Here is an 18,097-nt window from a genome sequence, read left to right as displayed (position 1 = left end):
TTTCTGAACCCTATAAAATAGTATTGTTAAGGTGAGTGAAAAAAAAAAAAAAAGCGAACCTAATCCTCTCTCTTGTTGGAGAAATGGCTGTGTGTAACACTGGGGTCAATCCTCTGTGGTTTATGCAGGGTAAGGGGATTACCCAGTCTCTTGACTAGCATAGAGAATGGTGCATGGCACTTTTCCCCAGAGTAAATACTCCAGATGAGTGCAGAGGGGACGTTGTCTCAGCAGGGTGCTAACTGCTTCAGCGTACCTGCTATGTCGTCTTCTTCGCTTCAGAGAACAATGTCTGATAGTTCAAGCCGGAGGGATTTCATATTGCAGAGAGAAACTCAGCTACTCTAAACCCGAGTCAAGGTGAAATCAGAATCCTGTGCCTCTCAGCTTACTTTTGGTGTTTAAGAGAATGTCAGTGCATACATTAGAGAGGGCCACTCTTTAAAAAAACAAAACAAAATAAATGAAAACAAAGCAAAAAAAACAAAACAAAACCAAAAAACCCCAACCCTTCCTTGAATGCTAAATGTATTGCAAAAAGAGAAGATTCTATTTTATCTATTCTACTTAATCTTTTTTATCCCTAATTTTTAATAGCATAAAGTGTAAAACAAACACTTGAACCCTACTAAGAGCCTATGATTACAGATTTATTATAACCATATATACAAAATGCACTTGAAACCTAAATGGATAACTTTCAGTTTATAGTTTTAAATAACATGAGAAAGTAAATCAGAATAATAGATTTTGTGTTGATAATAATACCTAAACATGGGCCTTAAAATCATGTAAAAACCTTTTTTAGTGGCTTTTTAAATTTATTTTTTAAATTGAAGTGTAGTTGACACTAAATGTCACATTATTTTCAAGTGTACGACATAGTGATTGGACAACTGTATATATTATGCTGTGCTCACCGCAAGTGTAGCTGCCATCTGTCACCATACAACACTATTACAATACCATTGACTGTATTCCTATGCTTTACCTTTCATCCCCATGACTTATTTATGACTGAAAGCTTGTAACTCCCACTGCATTTCACCTATTTTACCCACCACCCCCCTTCTGGCAACCACCAGTTTGTTCTCTGTATTTGTGGGTCTTTTCCCATTCATTTGTTTTGTGTTTTAGATTCCATATATAAGTGAAATCATAATCCATATTGTTGCAAATGACAAAAATCTCATTCTTTTTTGTGGCTGAGTAATATTCCTGTGTGTGTGTGTGTGTGTGTGTTTGTGTGTGTGTATGTGTATCTCACATCTTCTTTATCCATTCATCCACTGATGGACACAGGTTGCTTCTATATCTTCACTATTGTAAATAATGCTGCAGTAGGACACCTGGGTGGCTTAGTCAGTTAAGTGACTGCCTTCAGCTCAGGTCATGATCCCAGGGTCCTGGGATGGAGTCCCACATTGGGCTCCTTGCTTGACAGGGAGCCTGCTTCTCCCTCTACCCCTCCCCTTGCTTGTGCATGCTCTCCCGCATGCTCTCTCTCTCTTAAATAAATAAAATCTTTAAAAAAATAATGCTGTAGTAAACATAGGGGTGCATATATCATTTTGAATTAGTATTTTTGGTTTTTTGGCTAAATACTAGTGGAATTACTGGATTGTACGGTAGTTCTATTTTTAATTTTTTGAGGAACTTTCATACTGTTTTCCATAGTGGTTGCACCAATTTACATTCTCACCAACAGTGCACGAAGGTTCCCTTTTTTCCACATCCTTGCCAACACTTGTTATTTCTCATCTTTTTGATGATAGCCATTCTAACAGGTGTGAGGTGATATCTCATTGTGGTTTTGATTTGCATTTCCCCGATGATTATATTCTACTTATTCTTAATGAATTGAAGTTTTATGTGAAAGAGGAAACATGAATATAGATAGTAACTAAAGCAGAATTCACAAACTCAGATGCCTTCAGATGACAGAAATGACAGACAAGTGACTTAAAGGCATGAAGCCCCAAGGTATAATACTAGCAAGGAGTGGGCTCTGAGGGAATTGGTGAGTGTGTGTTTCACTTAAAGACATTCAATTCAAACTTTTGAAAAGCACTTTGTGGACTATAGCCCATATTCTGTGAGTTTGGGATTTCTGAACTAAAATGATGCTATTGAATCAGGCACATGATCATAAGTATTACTGAGGTCTGGTTAAAAGCAAGAATCCCAGGGATATCTCCAGAACTTCTAAGCCAGAATCTTCAGGAAAAGGTTCTGTGAATAAGTATCATCTATCTATCTATCTATCTATCTATCTATCTATCTATCTATCTATCTATCTATCTTTTTATCTATCATCTACCTATCTCTATCTACTATTTAATTATCCACTACCCAAGTGATACTTTTGATTGGGAAATCTTGGGACACTTTGAAATACAATGCATAGCCTCGTGCTTCATAACCAAATGCAGAGCCATCAGATTGGGGAAGAATAGATGCAGAATGATGGCCTGACTTGGGATGAGTGTCAAGAGATGGCAATGAGGTCAGGGAGGATATCCTGAGTGAGAGATGTGGATGCTGTGAATACCTTGAATACAGTCAAGGAAAATGATAGGGCTATGGTGAGATTATGCATGTGAGCCAGTGGGTTTGCTAATATTTCCACAGTCATAGGGAGTGGTTTGAGATGTTTAGAACATGGTGAGTAGAACTGCCTTTGAATGTGTTTTGTCCCTACCAGAAACATGCTTGGGACATGGAAATGGAGGCTTCTGCTAATAGACCAACTTGTTTTTTGGATGCCTCAGTTGTCATAAGGTCTATTTGCCATTTTCTGGATAAAAAGATTCCAAAAGTTGTCTAATTTTTATTTTTCATTTATAAAGGTCATTGGCAATAGATCACTTAATCTGCCAACTTTTGAAGGCAAAATAAAATTCCATCATGAAAAATCGATGGCTTTCCCTGTGCCTTACTGAAATGTCATGTAGGTGTTAAGACCAAGATTAAAAAATGACCCTACTACAACTTGGCATATCAAAGGTAGAACAGTTGTCAAGCTATAATCACTTGTTACTTTGCTGCAGAAAAATAAGGTAAGCTTTTGATAAATGTAAGGGAAAATTAGACAACATAGTATGGTAAGTAAAAATATTAAAAATACTTGCTTTATAGATTCCATAGATAAAGTGCATAAATACAGATACTATGTGATCAAGCTTGAAAAGTTCAACACTTTGTTTTGATAACAATCTAAGAATTGGATAGTGGAAATAGACAGAATTAAAGAGATTCAAGCTCTGGTTTGTTATTAATAATGACTAATTGATAGTGCTACTCATAACAATATGGTTATTAATAATGCTATACAGGCTTTTGTTCATTACCAAAACTACTGCTATTGAGCACCAAATATATGTCAGCTACTATTCTAGCAAATACCACTTTTGTATTTCTCTATTTTTTTTTTTTTTACAGCAACCATCAGGGTAGGTCTTATTATTTTCATGTTGAGGAAAACTGTGACCCAGAAGGGTGGAGCTAGGGTTTGCAAGAATCAGTCTGACCCCAAAGCTCCTATTTTTTACCAACTGACTGCCAAAATCAGCAAGTAATCTATTAATTGCCTACTATGAGCAGGTCACTAGGCAAGGTATCAGAATATAAAATAAGAACCTGGGAATATGAATGGGAATGATGATGAATAACAACTTAAAATGGCATACAAAAGCCATGTGAGCTGTAAAGACAATATATGACAGGAAAAGTCAGTGGAAGGAGTTATCATTGAGGAGTAAGGACAGACTTCATGATCCATCCTGGAGGGAAACACAGGATTTGGACAAGTAAAAAAACAAGAGGAGTGAGTGGGACTGTGGTGTAGTTTTTGAGGATTAACCTGACTTCAGTGAGAGAATGGATTTTTCTTGGAGCAGGTGAGCAGGCCGATGCCTGAAGTTTATTGCTACAGCCTCCTTCCTATGTCCACATCTTGTGGTAATGATGATCTAGAAAAGTGAAAATGAAAAGAGAGGTTGTGGAAACATAAAATTATAAGCCTTGCATACTTCACCTCAGCTTAGTCAAAAGCATATGTTAGAGCAGAAATTACTATCCTTAGTTAATGGCTATAAATTAAGAACCTTGAAAAAAGGGGGACTATGGACACAGGTGCTTTGGGAGGACAAGCATGCAGCTAGCCATTACTTATTGTTAGATAAGAACAATATTAGTACTTGACTACCTGTCACTAAAAAATTTAAATTTGATAAATATTTATTTGTATCCTATCACTGTGAAGTTATAATTCTCTCTAAGACACTTTGCTAATCAAGGGGAAGACTTTTCTTACAACAAAGAAAAATTTTAAATACTTCTCCAAACTGTACACACATTACTTTTAGACTAGAATGTTTATTGTAAGAAACGACATTTACAAGAACATTGCTATATAAAATTGTGTTCACTTAAGGTTATAAGCTATATCAGTATACCAACTTTGGCATTTATTGATTTACTATAGAATTAGCTGCTTTATTATGATTTAGCTTTGATAACTCAACCTGGATAAAAGCCTGTGAAAATTTTCTTAAAAATAGACAGACAGCTGAAGGCATATATTCCCCTTGAAAACAAATTCACAAGTAAAATACAGTTTCTTACAGACTGATTTTTTAACCACAACTTAGAATTTGTTGTTGGGAGTGGAATGGATTCTGAAGACCTAGGAAGGGCGAATGAATGTGTGATTCACTGACTTTAAGCAGAACGTGCTCCGAGTTTCCTGCACATGGTGACACATTCCCAAGATCTTGATGCACTTGAGGCAAAATGACCTGTATAGGGGCTCAAGTTCTTATCCTGACTGCTCAACTCATCAATGTGGATAAATCTTTGGATAAACCTTTGTATAAATCTTGTAATATCTTGAAAAGTTTTCTGAGGTCTGATGAAGTTCTAAAATGCCATAATTCTTTGATTTTATCATTTTCTTGGGACCAGTAGAATATATTCAAAGGGTAATTGTTCGGGGTTTGAGAGCAGCCCAATGGCATGAAACCAAGTAGAACTAACTGGCACTTAAGAGAATGAGACCATGGTTCTGTCACCATGCTTAACTGATTGCTTTCAACTGTATCTGACAGTTCAAAAAAAGACATTACGTGGTTCTTAAGACTTTTAACAAAATCTCTGATTGCTCAGGCAACAATACTATTAGCTGCTAGTTAGTTTAAAATCACGGTAGATAAAAAATGCCTTTGGAAAGGGTAGTATTGTCACTTTATCAAACTTAAAAGGATCTTTTTTGGTATTATATTTACCAAACTGAACATTTCATGCTCAACTCCAAACACATTTAGACTTAGTTTCAGTAGTTTTGGGGCCCACATGTGTCTCAGAGATAATTTAATACCATATTTCATTTAATGTTCACTTACATGGTCTGTTTTTGCCACACTTTGTTCTAAATTGATTCGGAAGAGTTAATCTTCAAACACTCTTATCTTCTTCTGCCGGCTGGTCTCATTGTAGGTTCTTTAGATGATATTGGACAGGTAAAAATATTATTTCGTTAAGTGGCTATTCTATCATCAGAAGATCAAAACAGACTCTAGTCCATTTTCAGACCAATCAGTTAAATCTTCTTGTGTATAAATGGGCAATGTGACAGCTATCCGAGAGTTCTAAAACTCAAGAATAATTTATTTGGTTAAAATTTCCTTACCTGTAAAAAGTAAAGTATTTATAAGTACATAGTGTATTTATAGCATTTAATTTTATAGTATTTGTAAATTAATAAAATATAAGGAATAAGTGGAGAAACATGGGCAATGAAGGTAAATATGGTCTCTATTAGTGAGGATTCAGTCAGGAAAATAGAAAGCACTAGGTATTTCAAGCAGAGAGGAATCAATGCAGAGAGTTGGTTGATAATTTTTTGGAAGGATGGAGGAGCAAATCAGAAAAGAGTATGTTACCCAGACATCAGCTGCCACCCTGGTACTGTCACTGCCATGCTGCTGTTGGAGCTGCTGCTTCCAGAAGTTCTTACTCTACTAGGAGGTAAAAAGAGGTGAGATGTTTGCATTGAGCAGCCAGAGATCCAGAGGTGAGACGTGTGCAGAGAGGGCTAGAAGAATACTCTGAAGATGGACTGGGGAATGATGGCTCTGTATTTCTTGTAAATGAGAAGTAATGAAGGAGGTAGACTCAAGGATAACTGAGACATAATACATTTTTACATAAAACTGTTGAATCAAGGACATTGTAGCCTACCTCAAGAATTTGGGGAATTAATTTATTTTGATACTATAATCAGGATGGATATTCTATTTCACCAGCATGGGGCACTTATATTTCCTTTAGTTACAAAATGCAAGCTGTCTCACATGCCCAAAGTCTAAACTTTTCTTGGAGTTTCTCTTTATAATTCAAAGCATAACTTACTGGGTTATGAATTAGTCCTTGTTATTTATCTGCCAAAAGTATTCAGGAAAGACAGAACGTTCTTGGAGACCATCACATCCTTGAAGTCTACACACCTGATGGGCAGTTCTGTCTGTTGGGCCCTTCTGCCTTCGGTACTTGTTTTCTGGAAATCCTTCCTTCTTGGACTAGTCTTTTTCTGTTTTATCTTATGTGTTGGTCCTGAAAAATGGGTGGATGCCACACACCCCTGTTCTCACTATGGTAGAACTGAACCTAATACATTGGCATAGAAATAAATGCTATGAAATTGAATCCTGGTTTTCTTATTTTTTGGGGGTGGTGGTTGGGAGCTGATCTATGTAGAATGAAGGAATCAACCATTTAAACTGGTTTGATTAATTAGTTAAGCCAAATACTTGTCCATTTTCCTCTTCACTAAATTGACCAGACGTTTGACAGAACAGAGTGATTAATTAAATAAAAATGGCTATTTTAGCACTTCATTCTACCTCTGTTTGTTATTTGAAATGTATTTTTATTACAACCAGTGAATTACTGAATACTGGTTTGGAAATAATTTGCTTTGTATGACAAGATAACCACTACAGCTTAATATATTTCCAAAGATTTATCCAAGATATAAGGCTTGAAATGCAGTCATTGACATTTATAATTTTCTTTATACCCTTACTTTAATCAGTCACTTCTTACCAACTCTTCTAAGTCCAATCTTTTCCCAGTATTTGTCCCTCATAATGTCTCTGTCTTTCCCCTACTTTTGCTTGGCTCTACTTTTGCTTCAATAGGGTGATTGCAGTGCCTATCTGTGAACACCTAGATCTGTTCTGCATCATTTTGTTGGTGGAGGAACAGGATATAGGGTTTACCATTATAGAAAATAGGAAGTATCTTATTCTCATGACTCCCAATTAAGAGCTCTTTCTTTTGTACAGTTAGTGGGGTTGGATGTAAGCTTGAAGGTCTATTGCAATTGAAGGAAAAATAGAAGAATGCTGAATGTGTTTAATTCTGTTCAATAAACATACCACCTTACAGTAAATGATCACAATATTTTTCCCCCACTAAGTCTCTCAGGAATTGCGAGAGTGTCTGAATGATCTGAGGAAAAATTCCAGCTGCATTTGGACCAATAAACAAGATGGAGTTTACTATAGCTGATGCATCTCACAGGTTAGTCTGTGAAGTTTGTAATTTACCATGAGATTCCAAATCAAATGCATGGCCATGATGCACTGGAATTTATTGTTGAGAAATGGTGTGATATAAACAAAGAAGATAATCAAGAAGGGGGATGCATGGTTTGGCAGAAATCTCCTTACTAGGGATGGACAGGCAGAGGTAGAGTGGGAAGCGGGTTTGGCTAATATCAGAGACTCAATCAGGCAAGTCTGGGATGGTGATCTAGGAGGTTGAATTCCCAGCAGTGCTTTAGGCAAGCATTTGGCACCTTGTGTCTAAGCCAAAGAGGCAAGAGGAACATGCCAATGGAGAATATATGTGCATGCCCTCATTTTATCTGTGAGAGTTTTACATGAATAATTCATGCTGTAGATAGTCCATTTCTAGATAACTGGGACTTGACTGTTGAGAGAAGAAAGTTAAGAAGGCATGCTGTATAGATGATATTTTATGCTTCCTGAGTCTGTGCTTTGACCTGATCTAAATTGTTGTCATCAGAAATAAATTACAATTAACATTTCATTCTTAGTCACAATTCAGAAATCTTATTCCATGTTCTTGAAAAATCTTTGGTTTGGCAAATAAAAATTGGCAGCCACTATCTATAGAAATTCATTCCCTTAAGGTGAAGTTGACAGCACCATTTAATTAAATCCAATTTTTTCCACACAGGAGATGAATGAAGTCATTTAAAAACATTTCTTTGATAGCAAATGGTAGAAAAAACTTTTAAGAAAAATATTATTATGTCTAGATTTTGGTGATAGGGACATTTTTTCTTAAATAAATGGGAATCTATCATTTATTGATCTCTATCTATTCTCTAATCTATAAAAGAATATCTTTCAAATATACTTGATTTTGACCTAGAATATGAAATACATTTTATATCACATACTAGTGCATGTATGTGGATACACAACACACATATATATACACAAACTCTATATGTTCTATTAATTAAGTGGGGGGAGAGGAAAAACAGCTTGTCGAGAGCCACTAACCTGGTCTCATGGCTCTCTGGTTGTGATCTGCACCTTGAAAAACACTATTAGTAATATTTCATATAAACAGATAAGCATTAAAAAAGCCATATGCCAAAACCTTTTATAGTAATAATTTAAAGCAGAGCATAAGACTCAAAAAAGTGTTTAGAGCAGGCTTCTTTTCTTTAGGGATCTAGAGGTAGTGATGAGTCTATAACATGTTACCTTTGAGTTCATCCTAATCGAGCTCTGTCTTTCCCATGAGTTTCTGAACTTTCTTTATTGCTGTGGGTAATGTAGAAATTAACAGGCTAATTCCCATATCTAGTCTATATGCTATTTTTGATAGATTATTTAAAAAATAATTATTTAAAGATATTAAAGTTATTTCACATGTATTTTTGCATCCATATGCACATTTTTTCCTAGAAAACAACTACATACTCAGTTCTACACCCCCTCCCCCCATCGTTATAGGTATCTAGATGGCAGGTTGGACAATCCCCAGAGACATTTGCCCATGTTGGCATTGGAACATTTCTCCAAGTCAAAATCAATAATATGTCTGCTCATTTGCTTAGCTTTGTCAAAATGATTGGCCAGTTTTGTGGAAATACTTTATGCTTTAATGATTGTCTACACAGAAACTTTATACTTTAATCTATGACTTTATACTTTGACTTTATACTTTATGTTTTAATGATTGTCTACACAGAAATTAACTACCATCTCTGTTTCCCCAAATTAGAAGGTCTAAACACCAGTATAGCTTATACTTTACTATATGCTTTTTATTTTTATTTTTTTTAAAGATTTTATTTATTTATTTGACAGAGAGAGACAGTGAGAGAGGGAACACAAGCAGGGGGAGTGGGAGAGGGAGAAGCAGGCTTCCCGCCGAGCAGGGAGCCCAATGTGGGGCTCGATCCCAGGACCCTGGGACCATGACCTGAGCTGAAGGCAGACACTTAATGACTGAGCCACCCAGGTGCCCCTACTATATGCTTTTTAAAACTTAAATTCTGCCTTCATTTTTAAGGAGCACTCTGTATTCAAAATCTCACAATGTTTCAGCAAGAAATCTGTATAGAGCAGTGACATGCTGTTTTGATTATGTCTCAGCTCATCCATTTGAGAAGGCTAAAAAGTTGTTTCAGCAGATTTCCTGCAGGTGTGCCTGATTACCTGGGCTCCATTGTTTCAGGAAGATAAATGGAAAACTTAGATCTTCATGAAATAAGGGCTGGAGGGAGAAATTCTGCAGTGAACTGTCTTAAAAAGCAAAGAGCTTCCTATCCCTAGAAATCTTTAATCATAGATTTGGTGACTGCTGTTGGAGATATTTTGGAGAGGATGGTGATATGGGATTGTAAGGCTCATAGGCTTATATAGTCATATCCAATTGGGAGATTTTATGAGTTTAAATTATGGGAAAAGATTGACACACTGGGCCTTAGCATCTATTGAATTTTCAATGACATACACATGGGTTGGTGCCCATGTAAGGCTGGCACCCAGTGTTCTAAGTTATCACCGGCTAAGTTTGGGTTCAGCATGACAGCATCTTCAGAAAAGCTTGTGCTAAATTTATTCTTCGACTTAAAAACATCAGTCACTATTCTTCAGCCTATTCTTCTTTGTGGGATGTCAAACTCTGGATTTGAAGAAAGGTTGTTAAAGTTTAAAGACTAGGGAATCCAGACAGTGTCAAATGTGAAAAATCCTTGAAGAACTTCTCATCATTCTTAAGAAAATGTATTTCTTATTCTAGGTCAAAATCAAGTATATTTGAAAGACATTCTTTTATAGATTAGAGAATAGATAGAGACCAATAAATGATAGATTCCCATTTATTTAAGAAAAAAATGTAATCTCATAAACTTAACTTGATTTTGGAATCACAGATCTTTTCAGAATCTATACAGAAAAGTGCACATTGAATTTAACAGCTCAGAGGACTCACCCCAGATTAAGAATACTTGTAAGGAAAAATATATACTTTCTAAAGTCTCATATTTTCACTTCTTAGGGATTGCCAGAACACACCAATTACTCCTCAAGTTATTCTCATGAGGCACTGAGTCCTTTTCTGAAAATTAAATACCTTAATGGAAGTAATAAATACCCTTTCCCACCCAACAATAACTGTGAGTTATGTTTACACTAAAAGTCATCTCAGAATTGAAGAGGAGTTCATCAAGCCCTAAAAGCAATAGAAGAAATTCAAAGTAAAAAGGCTAATGGACGACTATATAAAATGAAAGACTGTTCATCAAAGGAAACTATAAACAAGATTAAAAGGAAAATGAGAAGTTGGGGGAAAATAATTACAATAAATATCTAGTATATAAAATGGCTTTTAGAAATCAAAAAGAAAAATGTTAAAAACCAAATGGTCAGAATATGTAAAAATACGATTCTTTTTTACAGCAGTTATTGAGTGATTACAGTGTGGCAGAAAAACACCCCTGTCCTCAAGGGGCTTAATTCACAGTAAATGAAATACAAATGACCAATTAACCTGTGAAAAATGCCTAACTTCACTTCATAATTGAAGAAGTGTGCAAAATTATTAAGAAACAACCTTGGCCTGTCATAATAGCAGAGACAAAAAAAATGATACTGAGCATTATTGAGGAGATGGGAAATAGATGCTCTTATCTTTTTTTTTTTTTTTAAAGGTTTTTTTTATTTGACAAAGACACAGCGAGAGAGGGAACACAAGCAGGGGGAGTGGGAGAGGGAAAAGCAGGCTTCCTGCTGAGCAGGGAGCCCAATGTGGGGCTTGATCCCAGGACCCCGGGATCATGACCTGAGCCGAAGGCAGACGCTTAACGACTGAGCCACCCAGGCGCCCCTAGATGCTCTTATCTATTGCAGGTAAGAAGTTCCATAGTGGCAACTTTTTGGAGAGTATCTTTGCAACATGTATTAAGAGTTTTAAAAACTGGTTGCTCTTGATCTATTTATTTCTCTTCTATAAATCTGTTCTAAAGAAGTAGTTAAAAACTCAAATACCTACACACAAAGTCCACTGCAGTATTAGTTATAACCTCAAAAAAAAAAAACAAAAAAAAAAAACAAAAACAAAACCAACACTGAGAGTAACTTAAATTCTATTTAAAAATATATACCATGATCCAATATGTGTTAAAATAACATGTATACTGAGGAAAAACTAATCTAGAAAACACTGTGATTTTCATTTTATTTTTTGATTTTGTATTTCTAAGTTTTCTATGTTCTTTTTCTTTTTTTAGAAATATTTATTTATTTATTTTAGAGAGAGAGCATGCAGGAGGGTAGGTGGAGGGAGAGGGAGAGAGAGAATCTCAAGCAGACGCTTGGCTAAGCACAGAGCCTGACATGGGACTTGATCTCACAACCCTGAGATCATGACGTGAGCAGAAATCAAGAATTGGACGCTTAACCAGCCGAGCCACCCAGGCGCCCCACTATATTATTTTTCTAATTAAATATTATTATAATAAAATATTAGCAATAATTATCTTGGGGTGCTGAATTTGGGATGATTTTTATTTTCTCCTAAAGAAAATTACTTATTTGCTTCCCAAATTCTCTATAGTGAGCATTTTTATATCTTTTATAAATTCAGAGAAGAAATAAGCATGTTTAAAAACATATCTTGACAGCAAGAATATATTCAAATGCCCATCAAATTATAATAATTCTGTGGAAGCACGAAAGAACTTATTCATGTAGAGAAGACACTTGGTAGAACCAACCATCTTTAGAACCTGTAGTTATTTGCTTGATAACATTTATGGGATTTTGATTCATTGAAAAAGAAGACAGAATTGAGGATTTTCTGCTTGATACCTGATGTAACTATATAATTTTGAAAAGGTTATTCTTTGAAGTTTCAAATGTTCTTAAATGTACTAGGCATTTTTGAAGTTTAGAAATTGGTTTACAGAGGTCCAAGCTTTAAGTTAAGCACTTGCAACAGTTATCAAATATTGTTCTCTTAGATTCACAGTAAGGCATTTGAAACCACATTAAATCCTTTTATCTCATTTACTTATATTTTTTCACATTAAATCTTAAGAAGTGCAAATCAGATGCCTTTTAGAAAACCTTAGCTAAAACCTAACTAAGGCAAAATGTCTGCAAGCATTTTAATACACAAGTGATATACCAGTGCTTTATTGCTACATTCAAAATAAAAAATGAAAAGGTTTAAAGAGATTTGTAACATATTTCAATCACAAAAGTCTTTTCATAGTTTATATGAGAAATTTTCCTATATGTTAACATTTAGATATATATTTTTCCATGCCCACATATGACTGTGGATACACACACACACACAACACACACAGACACCCCAACATCTCTTCAAGTATTCTTTGTCTCCTTTCCTTATTTATTTACTCCATCAATTGAGTGTTTCCTGGGCACTTGTTATGTGATAGATACTTAAGTATAACCATACCAAGATGAGTTAGATATGTTTTGGTTTGAGGAGTTTACAGATATAGTGGGTAAGACAAGTACATCATGCTATTACTGATTATGCTATACATAATAGAGGACACCACAGAGTAGTATGAAAATACCAACAAGGAAATGATTAATTTGGCTTGCTTTGGGAGTGGAAGTGTAAAGAAATAACAATTACATTGGGTCTGAAGAGCAGGAGTTTGTTATGTGGAGAGGAAAAGAGTATTCTAGGTAGCAGGAATGGCACATAAAAAAGAATGGATTTGTGAATGTATACTCTATGTATATGACTGACCAAATTGTAGGGTGAGTAGAGGGGAATGGCCCTTGGGGTTCAATTGTGAAGGGCTTTGTAGACCAGGCTATATTTAAGTCTCAGTCACAGTGACCTGGGACATGACCATTATCAAGCTCTTCAAGGCCAACGGTCATCTTCTCCTCTGCCTGATCTAATATCCCAGAGGGTTCTGTTTGGGAATGCAAATAAGGCTTCCTTGGTGCAGAAAGCAATTCTCCATTCCTGCTGAGGAAGTGCTTTGCCTAAGCCCATTTGTTTCTTCAGGTGTACCTTCTTCAGAATCAAAGAGTAAACAATCCCCAGAGTGCTTTCACAAGACCTTCTCATTTGCAATGACCCAAGAAACCCAGCTTTGTTAATAAGCAGTGAACACCTACTCAGGCTGGCAACTGGGTCAAAATGTTAATTACTCTCCAATAGCCACATTTTTTTCTCTCTTCATTTGCTTTTTCACCTCCTCAGAGACTTTAATCAAGTTTGAATTTTCCTTACTGCTGAGACTAGTGTAGTGTTAAAAATATGTTAGCCCTTTGCCTGTCTCCTGGGCACCTATAATCTCAGGCGTCATTAGCTTCTCTCCCTTTCCAAGTTAATTATATTCAGTGTGAGCTTGAATTTTCAAATCCATCTGCTTTCTCCATCTCTGGAGATAGTTTATTTATATCTACTATTTTAAATAGAAAAGAGATGGAACAACAGTTTCCTCATACTTTAAATGTTTTGAGTTTGATGTAATAGTCATTTCTTTTAAAATAAAATCAATGGGAGAGAATTTATTTCACAGCATCTCTGTGTCTAAGCACTGACAAAAAACTGTCCAGTACAGCTAAGGTATGTCTCTGTTATTCTCTCCTCTCGGCACTTACCACAATTTATAATTATATACGTATTTCGGTGTTCACATTTGTAATGTTAACTGAACCGTAAGCTCTGTAAGGGCAGGAAAATGTTTTGTTCATCAATTTAATCTGAAGCTTAGTATATTATCTGGAATATGCTAGATGCTCAATAAATCTTCATAGAATGAAGGAAGAAAGGAAGGAATCAAGGTTTATAATAACTGTAGTACTTTAGAGGCTCACAATTTTTTTTTATCACCAAGGGCCATTTTATTAATTTTTACTTTCATGGATGCTATTTCGGTTACCTATTGCTGTGGGACAAATTGCCCCAAAGCTATGACTTAAACAACAACAGTATTATTTTTCATAATTCTGTGGATTCGTTGGGTGGTTCCTCTGTGGCTTTCATTTGGGTCACTCATATGACTGTGAATGCTGGACAGTCAGCTGAACTATAAGGTCCAAGATGGTCTCACTCACATCTGGGAGCTGGTACTGGCTACCAGTTTGGATGCCTCAGTTCTCCTTCCCATGGCCTCTCATCCTCCAGTAGGCTAGACTGGCTTTTTACACAGTGTCTCAGTGCAGGATTCTAAGAGGGCACAGATAGTAGCTGCAAGCTCTCTTGAGGCCTACACTTTGGAATTGACACAACATCACTTCTGCCAAAATCTCGGTCAAAGGAAGTCACCAGGTCAGCATAGCTTCAAGCATGGGGAAAAAGACTACTTCTCAATAGGAGGGATTGTAAAATGTTGTTCATACATTTTTCAATTTGTCGAGTATTTTGAAGTGATGATGATAATGAAGATGATGAGGGTGATGATGATACTAAAAGTACTAAGTATTTACAATAAGCAGTGTTCTACGTGCTCTAAGTGTTTACAACTCACAAAAGAAGTATGAATTGGGGGATATCATCATCCTCAATTTATAGACGGGGAACTGAGGGTTAGAACAGCTAAAGAATTTGCTCAAAGCATTACACAAATTTAGGGATGCAAACACAAGTTGACTAATTTTATAGCCTATAGTTTTCCCCTCCTTCCCGTTCTCTGTACTCTTTATGAAGTAATTAATCCCTGCTGTCTGTGGTATGTCTTTCCATGTCACCATCAATCCTGATTTAAGTAACCAGAGATTATTGTTGTGGCTGGGTTGCTAATAAACAATAGAGTTGAATAAATAAGTTGATGATTATGCATTGTTAACTACTACTGATTTCAATAACTTCTAAGAGAGTGGGTTCAGTCCTTTTTTTTTTTAAAGATTTTATTTATTTATTTGAGAGAGGATGAGAGGAGAGAGAGAGCACATGAGAGGGGGGAGGGTCAGAGGGAGAAGCAGACTCCCTGCTGAGCAGGGAGCCTGATGCAGGACTCGATCCCGGGACTCCAGGATCATGACCTGAGCCGAAGGCAGTCGCTTAACCAACTGAGCCACCCAGGCGCCCCAAGGGTTCAGTCCTTTTTATTTATTTTTTATCTTTATTATTATTATGAATGTTATTTAGCCATTTAAAAAAAATTGATTTAAGGGGCACCTGGGTGGCTCAGTCAGTTAAGCATCCAACTCTTGATTTTGGCTCAGGTCATGATCTCAGGGTCATAAGACTGAGCCCCGTGTTGGGCTCCACACTCAGTGGGGAGTCTGCTTGAGATTCTTTCCATCTGTCCCTACCCTACTCACGTGCTTTCTCTCTTTCTCAAATAAATAAATAAATCTTTAAAAAATAGTAATAAAATTGATTTAAGAAAAGACAGGCAGAAATTATTTAATGAATACAGATTGCAGCTGGTCCTCCTTTTGGGTTACTATTTCAATTGGTAACTTTCCCATAGGCTAGAAATCTCAAAACAAGTTTCTCTCTCTAGTCTTCTTCAGTCTGCATAACCATCTTTGTTTTTTTGGAAGGTTTCTCCTGTCTGTCTCCTCTTTTGCACTTCCATTGGACGTAACTCCTTGCAGCTCAAAATCTGGTCTGTGGACCAGCAATATTGGCGTCAAATGGGATCTTGTTTGATATGCAGAATCTCAGACTGCACCTAGAACTGCTAAATCAGAATCTGCATTTAAAAAGAAAGAGAGAAGACAAATAAAATTGGAAATGAAAGAGGAGACATTACAACTGATACCACAAAAATACAAAGAATCATAAGAACAATGAAGATGAACAATCATATGCCAACAAATTATATAACCTAATAGAAAGAGATAAATTCCTAGAAACATACAACCTTTCAAGATTGAGTCAAGAAGAAATAGAAAGCCTGAACAGGCTAGTAATGAGCAAAGAGACTGAGTCAGTAAAACAACAACAACAACAAACTCCTAACAAAGAAAAGCCCAGAACCAAATGGCTTTACTGGTGAATTCCACCAGTAAACTCTTCCAAAAACTTTCTTAAACTCTTCCAAAAACACAAGGAGAGAACACTTCCAAACTATTTAATGAGCCTAGTATCCCCATATACCAAAGATACAACAAGAAAACTACAGGCAGGGATGCCTGGGTGGCTCAGTCCATTAAGTGTCTGCCTTCGGCTCAGGTCATGATCCCAGGGTCCTGGGATCGAGTCCCACATCGGGCTCCCTGCTCTGAGGAAAGCCTGCTTCTCCCTCTCCCACTCCCCGCTGCTTGTGTTCCCTCTCTGTGTCTCTCTCTGTCAAATAAATAAATAAAATCCTTAAAAAAAATAAAGGAAAAATAAACAAATAGTATTGTATCAAAGTAAAATGCAGCTGCTCAGCAAAGGAAACAATAAACAGAGTGAAGGAACAACTTATAGAATGGGAGAAAATATTTTCAAACCATAAATCTTATAAGGGGTTAAAATCCAAAAAATATAGGGAACTCAAAGAGCTCAATAGGAAGAAAACAACCCAATTAAAAAGTGGGCAAAGGACCTAAATAGATTTCTCCAAAGAAGACATACAAATGTCCAACAGGTAGAGGAAAAGTTGCTCAACTCACTAGTCATCAGGGAAATGCAAATTGAAACCACATTGAGATATCACCTCACACCTGTTGGAATAGCTATTATCCCAAAGACAAAAGATAAGTGTTGGCAAGGATGTGGAGAAAAAAAGGGAACCTTTGTACACTGTTAGTGGGAATGTAAATTGGTACAGCCATTATGGAAAATGGTATGGTGGTTCTTCAAAAAATTAAAAATAGAGCAGCCATATGATTTAGCAATCCCACTTCTGAGTATATATCCAAAATAAATGAAATCTGGAAGAGATATCTGCACTTCCATGTTTTTGCAGCATTATTTCCAATAGTCAAGATATGGAAACAACCTAAAGGTCCATCAGTAGATGTATGGATAAAGAAAATATGATACACACAGATCACACACGCACACACACATACACATACACACAGGAATATTATTCAGCTTTTAAAAAGAAGGAAATCCTGGGCACCTGGGTGGCTCAGTTGGTTAAGCAGCTGCCTTCGGCTCAGGTCATGATCCTGGAGTCCCAGGATCGAGTCCCGCATCGGGCTCCCTGCTCAGCAGGGAGTCTGCTTCTCCCTCTGACCCTCCCCCCTCTCATGTGCTCTCTCTCTCTCAAATAAATAAATAAAATCTTTAAAAAAAAAAGGAGGAAATCCTGCCATTTGTGACTACATGGGTGAACTTGGAGGACATTATGCCAACTGAAGCAAGCAAGACACAGAAGGATAAATACTGCATGATCTCACTTATGTGGAATCTAAAATAGTCAAATGCATAGAAGCGATGAGCGACATTGTGGTTGCTAAGGGCCAGGAGGTGGGGTGTATGGGGGAGATGTTGGTCAGACTACAAAATGTCAGTTCTACAACATGAGTAAATTCTGGAGATCTAATGTACAGTATGCTGGTTATAGTTAACAATACTGTATTGTATACTTGAAGTTTGCTAAGTG

Source organism: Phoca vitulina, unplaced genomic scaffold, assembly GCF_004348235.1.
Source record: "Phoca vitulina isolate PV1807 unplaced genomic scaffold, GSC_HSeal_1.0 scaffold9, whole genome shotgun sequence".
Lineage (NCBI taxonomy): Eukaryota > Metazoa > Chordata > Mammalia > Carnivora > Phocidae > Phoca > Phoca vitulina.
This window is presented reverse-complemented; position numbering follows the sequence as displayed.